Here is an 11,989-nt window from a genome sequence, read left to right on the forward strand (position 1 = left end):
CAGCTCTAGCAGGGCAGAAATCTGACGAACTGACTTGTTGGGAAGGTGGCATCTTATGACGGTGCCAGGTTAAAAGTCAGCTCTTCAGTAAGGCCATCCAACTGTCACTGTTTGTCTATGGAGATCACATGGCAGTGTGCTCGATTTTATACATCTGTTAGCAACGGGTGTGGCTGAAATAGCCGAATCCCCTCATTTGAAGGGGTGTCAACAGACTTGTGTACAGCCGTGGCCAAAAGTTGAGTGTCACAAATATTTATTTCCACAAAGTTTGCTGCTTCAGTGTCTAGATATTTTTGTCAGATGTTACTATGGAATGCTGAAGTATAATTACAAAAATAAGTGTCAAAGGCTTTTATTGACAATTACATGAATTTGATGCAAAGAGTCAATATTTGCAGAGTTGACACTTCTTTTTCAAGACCTCTGCAATCCGCCCTGGCATGCTGTCAATTAACTTCTGGGCCACATCCTGACTGATGGCAGCCCATTCTTGCATAATCAATGCTTGGAGTTTGTCAGAATTTGTGGGGTTTTGTTTGTCCAACCGCCTCTTGAGGATTGACCACACGTTCTAAATGGGATTAAGGTCTGGGGAGTTTCCTGGCCATGGACCCAAAATATCGATGTTTTGTTCCCCGAGCCACTGAGTGATCACTTTTGCTCCATCATGCTGGAAAAGGCATTGTTCGTCACCAAACTGTTCCTGGATGGTTGGGAGAAGTTGCTCTCGGAGGATGTGTTGGTACCATTCTTTCTTCATGGCTGTGTTCTTAGGCAAAATTGTGAGTGAGCCCACTCCCTTGGCTGAGAAGCAACCCCGCACATGAATTGTCTCAGGATGCTTTACTGTTGGCATGACACAGGACTGATGGTAGCGCTCACCTTGTCTTCTCCGAACAAGCTTTATTCCGGATGCCCCAAACAATCGGAAAGGGGATTCCTCAGAAAATGACTTTACCCCAGTCCTCAGCAGTCCAATCCCTGTACCTTTTGCAGAATATCAGTCTGTCCCTAATGTTTTTCCTGGAGAGAAGTGGCTTCTTTGCTGCCCTCCTTGACACCAGGCCATCCTCCAAAAGTCTTTGCCTCACTGCGTGCAGATGCACTCACTGCTGCCATTCCTGAGCAAGCTCTCCTTGAACTTCTTGATGATGCGATTTAGGTGCAATCTTACTGGCAGCAATATCCTTGCCTGTGAAGCCCTTTTTGTCCAAAGCAATGATAACGGCACGTGTTTCCTTGCTGGTAACCATGGTTGACAGAGGAAGAACAATGATTCCAAGCACCTTTTGAAGCTTCCAGTCATTCGTACTTAATCAGCTTGGTAGAGTGATCTCCAGCCTTGTCCTCGTCAGTACTCACACCTGTGTTAACGAGAGAATCACTGTCAGCTGGTCCTTTTGTGGGAGGGCTGAAATGTAGTCAATGTTTATTGGGGGATTCAGTTCATTTGCATGGCAAAGAGGGACTTTGCAATTAATTGCAATTCATCTGATCACTCTTCATAACATTCTGGAGTATATGCAAATTGCCAAAATACAACCTGAGGAAGCAGACTTTGTGAAAATGTATATTTGTGTCATTCTCCAAACTTTTGGCCACGACTGTATATATACTGTATCTGCCAAAATAAAGGAAACATAAAGTGATGTTGGGCCACCACGAGCTGCCAGAACAGCTTGAATGCGCCTTGGCATAGATTCTACATGTGGGCCTAAACCATGCCAGGAAAATGCACCCCACACCATAATATATACTTTGTATCCCTAGTTTACTCAAGTATTTACTTTATTTTGGCAGTTACAGGTATACAGTTGTGTTGTGGCCATAGGCATAATCCATAGAAGGGTTTTGTAACCTCTTACCCTGGTAATTTGACTATTAAACTCAAGGGGTACAGTAGTAATGGATGCCAGTCCTGACTTGGAATGGGAGCTGCCATCTATGGGTTATATTTCTATGGTTGGTTGCAGCTGTCTGTGTTTTTCAGATTTTAAAATACTAAAAAATGAAGCCCTGGGGCCTATGATTTCTGGTCCTGCTGTCAATGATTGACCACTCTCTCCAGTCTGGGTGGGTGCTGTCTGGCTGCTCTTTGAACCCAACTTGGCCTTTTGGAGTGGATTTAAAAATAAAAATAAAATGCACCGCCATGACAACCAATAACCAGTGAAAGCCTCCGTTTTTCTAACTAATAGTACATTAGTAGATTTATCACAATAGATGTAAAGGTAAAATATAGTATCTCATTCATGGTAAATGACAATGGTCAATTTCACAACTATAAAACACGAGTGATCTATGAATAAAAAATGAAATGTATGGAATAGTATTTCATCCATTATATAAGTGTACTGCAGAATACTGAAAATGGAATTGTAGAACAGGGTCCCCCAACTGACTGATTTCCCCGCAAGCTTTCTGAGCAAAAAAAAAATATTCATATTTGTTTGGTTGGACATGAAAGACCTTTAAAAAAACACCAGGAAATCTGCTCCAAGTCATTTTAATTCAAGTAATCTGTTACCAAGTATTGTTCACGCCTAGAGAGAGACACGTGATCACATACAAACGTAAGCAATGTTTAAAAAGATTATGTTTCAGTCAAACACATATGTTTTGGCGTCTTGCGGTCCATTTGCAGTCTACAAATTATTTGTAATTTTGTTCCGGTCTCCTGATCATCCGCCCACGTCTGGCGGCTGAATCTAGTTGATGATCCCTGCTGTGGAATATACCACATTCCAATTTGGAATGCCATTCACAGAACGATGACCATATTAGGTAAGGGGCCTGCGTAACTAGGTGTAAGATCACCGCAACTTCCTTTATACTCCGATCACTCAACATGGCACCGGTATGTGAAAAGAGATCTTCTGAACTTTTGTTTTTTTATCGTTAATTTCACTTTTACTAAACAATGTGTTAATTACTTTACATTGTGCTATATAATACATTTCATTGTGATTTCTGGGTTTATATTATTAAAGTATAAAACTCCCCATTCATTTGTAGTCAAGGTTTAGCTAGTTTACGTTAGCTTGGCTTTCTAACGTTAAACATGTTCAGTTTCAAAGATGGCAATTACTGTAAAGTAAGTTCAAAGCATAGATTCAAGATGGGTATTTGTTTTAACAATTGATACCATTTAAAAAAAAAAATTACAAGTATGCAATTTGCAGCCTCTTCACTAACAATGGCATACATACATTTTACCTAATTTTGGATTGTCGGTCAGTGTGAAATGAATTGGATCCATTGTGCCTAATCAGAAAGAGGGTGAATTTGGTATTTCAATACTTCAGTCTGGGGACAGCTGAATCATGTGAACTAGATTCCTATTCTAATCTCAGAGACGTGGTTCAGGAGAAACATTAGATCGAGGAAAACCTCTCATGGCGATCTGACCCATAGTGGCTCAAATTGAATTTGTCACATGTTTCAGTAGACGAACTGTGAAATGCTTACTTACGAGCCTTCTCAACATTGCAGAGAGAAAGAAAATATAGGAATAATGAGTAACGATTACTTGGCTATATACACGGGGTACCAGTTCAGAGTCAATGTTTTTTTGTTTGTAATGTAACCTTTATTTAGCTAGGCAAGTCAGTTAAACTTCTTCGGGATCGGTGGGTCCCCTGGGGAACGGTTGAGCTAACGTAGGCTAATGTGATTAGCATGAGGTTGTAAGTAACAAGAACATTTCCCAGGACATAGACATATCTGATATTGGCAGAAAGCTTAAATTCTTGTTAAGCTAACTGCACTGTCAAATTTACAGTATATATTACAGTGAAATAATACCATGCTGTTTGAGCACAGTTTTGAACATGAAAAGTTATTAAGAAAAATGCTTATTTACAATGACTGCCTACCCCGGCCAAACTCGCTGGGCCGATTGTGCGCCGCCCTATGGGACTCCCAATTACGGCCGGATGTGATACAGCCTGGATTCAAGCCAAGGATTGTTTTTGAATCCACTTCTTGCACTGAGATGCAGTGCCGTAGACCGCTGCACCACTCAGGAGCCCATATGAGGTAATTGAGGTAGATATGTACATATAACTAGGAATAAAGTGACTTGGCAACAAGATGGATAATAAACAGTAGCTGCAGCGTATGTGACAGGGCCGTAATTATAATATATATTTGGGGAGGGACCCCCCACACACACACAATATTCAAATATGCTCAAATTGTCCCCCCACCAATATATTGACATACATTTGCTACGGTACGACGGAACCACGCACCGCCATCCGATATAATCATTAGCAAATGTAATCATAACTAAATTTAACAAATTGCCATTATTATTACGGCCGGTTCTAATATTACGGTGTACTGCAGTTCTGCGTGTGGTTTGTCCAAGTAGTTTTGCCGTACCCCAGCAGAAGCCGTTGCTCGACTGCTGTGGGTAGGTACAATCAATGTCAAACATGTGTATTAAACATTTGAAAACAAGAATGTAATATTAGTGTTATGTAGGCTATATCACTCTCGATTGTGATAGTTTTAAGGTCAACACGTCGTTGTGCGCTGGAACGGTAATTGTGGAAATAATATTTTTATCAAAAGTCAATGTTTGCATGGAGTGGAAACAAACGTTTTTGGTGGAAATGGGCCGATTTGCGAGTGCTAATCAACCACCACTAACGTTAGCTATCATAGCTAAATTACCTGGAAAATTAATTAGCCACACATTCACCCATGGACCAACAATGGGGCTCACGGGTGTATTCAACTAATGTTAATGTCGTTATTACGTTATATTTGTCAGAAATCCCAAGTGAAGTCTGAGTAAAGTGTCAATCATTTATGTTGCGCTGCATGTGTAATTTATGTAGACGGTAGTAGCTTTAATTTATTGCATATTAGTATAGTGTACTGTACTTGCTTATGATAAATATAATTATTAGTGTTTGATTAAAGTGCAAGCCGTTTTATTACAGTCAGCTTTCATTCACAGTGATGTCATCATGAGCAAGAGGAAGGGTGGCAGTGACATTCATCAGTTTTTTGGGCAGTCAGAATTAATTTTTTTATTTAACCAGGTAGGCCAGTTGAGAACAAATTCTTATTTACAACTGCGACCTGGCCAGGATAAAGCAAAGCAGTGCGACAGAAACAACACAGAGTTACACATAAACAAACATACAGTCAATAACGCAATAGAAAAATATATGTACAGTGTGTGCAAATATAGAAGATTAGGGAGGTAAGGCAATAAATAGGCCTTAGTGGCAAAATAATTACAATTTAGCATTAACACTGGAGTGATGGATGTGCAGATGATGATGTGCAAATAGAGATACTGGGGTGCTAAAGAGCAAGAGGATAAGTAACAATATCGGGATGAGGTAGTTGGTTGTGCCATTTACAGATTGGCTGTGTACAGGTACAGTGATCGGTAAACTGCTCTGACAGCTGATGCTTAAAGTTAGAGAGGGAGATGTAAGACTCCATCTAAGGTGATTTTTGCAATTCTTTCCAGTCATTGGCAGCAGAGAACTGGAAGGAAAGGTGGCCAAAGGAAGTGTTGGCTCTGGGGGTGACCAGTGAAATATACCTGCTGGAGCGGTGCTACGTGTGGGCGTTGCTATGGTGACCAGTGAGCTGAGATAAGGCGGGGCTTTACCTAGCATAGACTTATAGATGACCTGAAGCCAGTGGGTTTTGCGATGACTATGTAGTGAGGGCAAGCCAACGAGAGCATACGTGTCGCAGTGGTGGGTAGTATATGGGGCTTTGGTGACAAAACGGAATGCACTGTGATAGACTATTTTTATTTCACCTTTATTTAGCCAGGTAGGCCAGCTGAGAACAAGTTCTCATTTACAACTGCGACCTGGCCAAGATCAAGCAAAGCAGTGTGACACAAACAACACTGAGTTACACATGGAATAAACAAATGTACAGTCAATAACACAATAGAAAAGTCTATATACAGTGTGTGCAAATTAAGTAAGATTAGGGAGGTAAGGCAATAAATAGGCCATAGTGGCGAAATAATTACAATTTAGCAATTAAACACTGGAGAGATAGATTAGCAGGAGATGAATGTGCAAGTAGAGATACTGGGTTGCAAAGGAGCAAAAAAATACAACAATATGGGGATGAGGTAGTTGGGTGGGCTGTTTACAGATGGGCTATGTGCAGAGTGCAATGCTCTGTAAGCTGTTCTGACAGCTGATGCTTAAAGTTAGAGAGGGAGATATGAGTCTCCAGCTTCAGTATTTTTGCAATTCTTTCCAGTCATTGACAGCAGAGAACTGGAAGGAAAGGCAGCCAAAGTAGGAGTTGGCTTTGGGGCTGACCAGTGAAATATACCTGCTGGAGCGCGTGCTACGAGTGGGTGCTGCTATGGTGACCAGTGAGCTGAGATAAGGCGGGGCTTTACCTAGCAAAGACTTATAGATGACCTGGAGCCAGTGGGTTTGGTCACGAATATGAAGCGAGGGCCAGCCAACGAGAGCATACGGGTCGCAGTGGTAGGTAGTATATGGGGCTTTGGTGACAAAATTGATGGCAATGTGATAGACTGCATCCAATTTGCTGAGTAGAGTGTAAATGACATCGGTTGGATACTCAGTTTTACGAAAGAAGAATAAGTTGAGAGCAGTGAGGAAATGAGTACCAGTCAGATGATAGAAGTCTACAGTAGTACAAGAGATGAGTCAATGTTTCTTGATATAATAATCATTGCCATTCAGATCAGAAATGGTTAGTAATCCATTCCTGAACATCATAGCAAGAAACACCACTTGTTTACTGATAATATTTATTTCATGTTCAGGGTAAGGAGAGAGCATGAGGATGCCAACAGGGCAGGGAAAGCAGGTGAGTGAGAAAAGGAGTAAATATTGATGACTGATCTGATATCGCTGTGTTGGTGTTGTTCCTACGACATAATAATTAATGTTGCTCCAGGACCATCATTATAACTGACCTGTAGTTAGTTGGTTACGAAAAAGGACATCACAACAGTCTAATCCTAATGTACAGACCAGACTCCTGTTGGCCTCCATATGTGTATCAACATTCTTTCTAGTCATTAGTTTACTGATAATATTTCTTTCATGTTCACTCTCCTGCGTTCAGTGTAAAGAGAGAGAGAGAGAGCATGAGGATGCTGACAGGACAGGGAGAGCAGGTGACATGGAGGTGAGTGAGAAAAGGAGTAAATATTGATGGTTAAGACCGAATAATGACATAACAGCAGTCTAATCCTAATGTTAATTTAAACAGATATTCCTCTAAGTATGGCTTCTCATGTGTATTTCAGATAATACATTCAAGCAGTCTTATGAAGATTGTTGGGGGTGTGAAGTACTTGGTGCGGCAAGGTCAGGCTTTTTGAGGCGTTGATAAGGAAAGTGGGAATTTCAGCAAGCTTCTAAAGTACAAGGCAGAGGGCGATGCAGAGCTGACCACCTGGCTGAAAGGTCACTTTGATTTCACCAGTCCCCAAATGCAAAACGAAATGTTGAAGCTGGTGGGCAATACAATCGTCAAAGAATTTCTGTCGGAAATAACATCAATGCCAGTGGTTCAGTTCGCACTTATCATTGATGGCACCCAGGATATATCAGGAGTCAATATGTTTGAATACACCCAGGATATATCAGGAGTTGATCAGGAGTCAATATTAGAGGTCGACCGATTATGATTTTTCAACGCCGATACCGATTATTGGAGGACCAAAAAAAGCCTATACCGATTAATCGGACGATTTTTATATATATGTGTGTGTGTGTGTGTGTGTAATGACAATTACAACAATACTGAATGAACAATGAATACTTATTTTAACTTAATATAATACATAAAATCTATTTAGTCTCAAATAAATAATGAAACATGCTCAATTTGGTTAAAATAATGCAAAAACACAGTGTTGGAGAAGAAAGTAAAAGTGCAATATGTGCCATGTAAAAAATAAAAAAGCTAACGTTTAAGTTCCTTGCTCAGAACAAATGAAAGCTGGTGGTTCAATATTCCCAGTTCTTCAATATTCCCAGTTAAGAAGTTTTAGGTTGTGGTTATAATAGGAATTATGACGCGTCGACTATTTTTCTCTATACCATTTGTATTTCATATACCTTTGACTATTGGATGTTCTAATAGGCACTTTAGTATTGCCAGCCAGATCTCAGGAGTTGATAGGCTTGAAGTCATAAACCGCGCTGTGATTCAAGCATTGCTAAGAGCTGCTGGCAAACGCAGTAAAGTTTGAATTAATGTTTACGAGCCTGCTGCTGCCTACCACCGCTCAGTCAAACTGCTCTATCAAATATCAAATCATAGACTTAATTATAATATAATAATCACAGAAATATGAGCCTTTTGTCATTAATATGGTCAAATCCGGAAACGATCATTACGAAAACAAAACATTTATTCTTTCAGTGAAATACGGAACCGTATTTTATCGAACGGGTGACAACCCTAAGTCTAAATATTGCTGTTACATTGCACAACCTTCAATGTTATGTCATCATTATGTAAAATTCTGGCAAATTAGTTCACAATGAGCCAGGTGGCTCAAACTGTTGCATATACCCTGACTCTGTGTGCAATAAACGCAAGAGAAGTGACACAATTTCCCTAGTTAATATTGCTTGCTAACATTAATTTCTTTTAACTAAATATGCAGGTTTACAAATATATACTTCTGTGTATTGATTTTAAGAAAGGCATTGATGTTTATGGTTAGATACATTCGTGCAACGATTGTGCTTTTTTTGATTATATGCAACGCAGGACAAGCTAGTTAACCTAGTAATATCATCAACCATGTGTAGTTAACTAGTGATTATGTGAAGATTGATTGTTTTTTATAAGGTAAGTTTAATGCTAGCTAGCAACTTACCTTGGCTCCTTGCTGCACTCGCGTAACAAGTGGTCAGCCTGCCATTTAACTAACAATTTAGCAGTCTTATGGCTTGGGGGTAGAAGCTGTTCCTGTTGCTTTCAGACTTGGTGCATTGGTACTGCTAGCTGTGCGGTAGCAGAGAGAACAGTTCAGGGCTCTACATTCTGAACATTTTACTCGCATATGCGCCTAAATATTTTGCTGTGCGACCAGGCCCCAAGAAATTAATGATTCTAGCTTTATTACCTCAAATATTTGTCATTGTGCGCCTAAATTACTTTGTGCGCGCTTCCTTTTTTTCAATTTAGGCGCACACGTGCTCCTTTAAAAAAAAGGTCAGCATTGAGCCCTGCAGTCTAGGACTTGGTGGCTGGAGTCTGACCATTTTTAGGGCCTTCCTCTGACACATCACCTGGTATAGAGGTTCTGGATGGCTGGAAGCTCGGCCCCAGTGATGTACTGGGCCATACGCACCACCATCTGTAGGACCTTGCGGTCGGATGCCAAGCAGTCGCCATACCAAGCAGTGATGCAGTAGGGCTGAGCGATATGGCCTGAAACTCATAGCTCACCTTTTATTAATTTTTCTTATGAGTGATTCACGATAACATCTTGATTTAAAAAAATATATATGTGTGTGTTTTCTCTAAGCTTTGTTGTACAATTTAAAGGTCAAATCCAAACGGTCAACAATAATTGAATTCAGAGCTTTTACCTTCCACAACCATAAGACCCACTAATAAGTTAATCAAAATAGTTGTACCTGCTTTTTTTTTAGCAATAATCACTGATCTGGCTTTCAGGTTTGTCTATAATGTAGCAAGCATTATAGAAAATTAACACTCATAAACAATTTCTCAAACACAAGCCCACATGCTAGTGTAACAGGGTTGGTTATGTTTCCACTTGCCTCTAAAGAAATGTGTATTTAATGTTCAGGCATTCTTATTGGTTAGTTCAACTCTGATGACAATAAGGTGTGTTGTGATTGGCCCCGCTTGCAGATAGGGGGAGATCGCGAACGTCAGGTCTTCCCAGTATGAAAATGTGATGCAAGGGGTACGTCACGTTCTGAATACTGTTTTCTATTTTCTATTTTACAATGTGTACAAGTTTGCTGTACGTTACTGATTTATACATATGTGGGTATATGGTACCTGTTAGGGATTGAGGGGCTTTCTGGGATGTGCTTTGGCATATGACTGCTGTAAATAAATGTGTTAGCTAGCATACACCGATGTCATGGTCACATAAGCCACTGCTAACACAGTTGTCTTCATGCTACAGATTTTGCCATCAACAGCCATCAATACCGTTAAGCCCTGCACAACTAACGTGCTGTTTCCCATTTAACAACATAAATAAATGATGCTCGGGGCGAGGGGACGGACTAAAGTTAAACTGTTACATTGGTGCCGTGACCCGGATCACTGTTTGCCCGAGGCAAAGGAGGAGGTCGAAAGGGGGGTGAGTTTAGCCGATGTGAAATGGCTAGCTAGTTAGCGGTGGTGCGCGCTAATAGCGTTTCAATCGGTGACGTTACTCGCTTTGAGACCTTGAAGTAGTGGTTCCCCTTGCTCTGCAAGGGCCGCGGCTTTTGTGGAGCGATGGGTAACGATGCTTCGTGGGTGACTGTTGTTGATGTGTGCAGAGGGTCCCTGGTTCGCACCTGGGTCGGGGCGAGGGGACCGACTAAAGTTAAACTGTTACACTAGTGAGTAGCCAGCTAATATTTATATTTCAAGTTTAGCCAACTTGGATCTAGGTATAATTTCACAAGCTCTGATTTCAGCTAGCAAGGCAAAACAGTTGAATTGTTATGAACACACCCTTCTGTCCGTCTCCAACTGTTTGAACAGCATGCTAGCCTGTCCACTTTGTTCCCTTCTGTCCGTCTCCAACTGTTTGAACAGCATGCTAGCCTGTCCACTATAAATAAGGCTTACCTTATTTCTCAGAATGAGAACGAGTTGCCAATTCCTTTATAATTGTTTTAAGTTTATTGCACATTTATAAAAGACTAAACAGCTAGTATAACAATCTTTATTTGACTAAAATGCTGCTAGCGATATGTGGTACCATAATGCGCGTGTGACAAACTGAGCATTTTCCAGAATGAATGTTCATTGGTACATCTGTTTTAGTATATTCTGCTCTGCTTGAATTTTGAGGAGTTTAAACATAAACAGGGTTGGAAAGGTCAACTTCCCCTCTATTACAGTAAAATAATGTCTCCATGTGTTTTGGTGTCTATATGACCCATTCTGTTGGTCCAAACCTGAAATGCGAATAGCGAGTTGAAACTGTTTGTCATAGAGGAATAAGTGATCTCTCATCTTTGTTGTTGTGAGTGGTAGGGGGAGGGGCTTGGGTGAAAGAGGTGAATTGAAATCTGTCCAAAATAAGCACACCGCGCCTATTTTGAACCTTAACTTGTCACCTGCCTTCCCGCCATTGGGAAAACGACTCACATAGGGAGTTAGGGCGGAGACATGAGCATTATATACAGATTTCTGGTGTAAATGGGAAGCTATTCAGGCCCCTTTATAAAATGTTGTTATGTTACAGCCTTATTCTAAAATGTATTAAGTAGTTTTCCCCCCCTCAATCTACACACAATACCCCATAATGATGAAGCAAAAACAGTTTTTTAGAAATTGGTGCAAATTTATAACTTAAAAAAAAACTGATATCACATTTACATAAGTATTCAGCCCCTTTACTCAGTACTTTGTTTAAGCACATTTGGCAGTGATTACAGCCTTGACTCTTCTCGGGTATGACACTACATGCTTGGCACACTTATTTGGGGAGTTTCTCCCATTTCTCCGTTCATCTTTCCCTCGATCCTGACAGGTCTCCCAGTCTCTGCCGCTGAGAAACATCCACACAGCATGCTTCTGGTGGATGTTGGTGCCAGGATTCCAGGTGCCAGGATTCCTCCAGACGTGGCATTCAGGCTAAAGAGTTCAATCTTGGTTTCATCAGACCAGAGAATCTTGTTTCTCATGGTCTGAGAGTCCTTTAGGTGCCTTTTGGCAAATTCCAAGTAGGCTGTCATGTGCCTTTTTACTGAGGAGTTGCTTCCATCTGGCAACTCTACCAAGAAGG

Source organism: Salvelinus alpinus, chromosome 8 (genome assembly GCF_045679555.1).
Source record: "Salvelinus alpinus chromosome 8, SLU_Salpinus.1, whole genome shotgun sequence".
Lineage (NCBI taxonomy): Eukaryota > Metazoa > Chordata > Actinopteri > Salmoniformes > Salmonidae > Salvelinus > Salvelinus alpinus.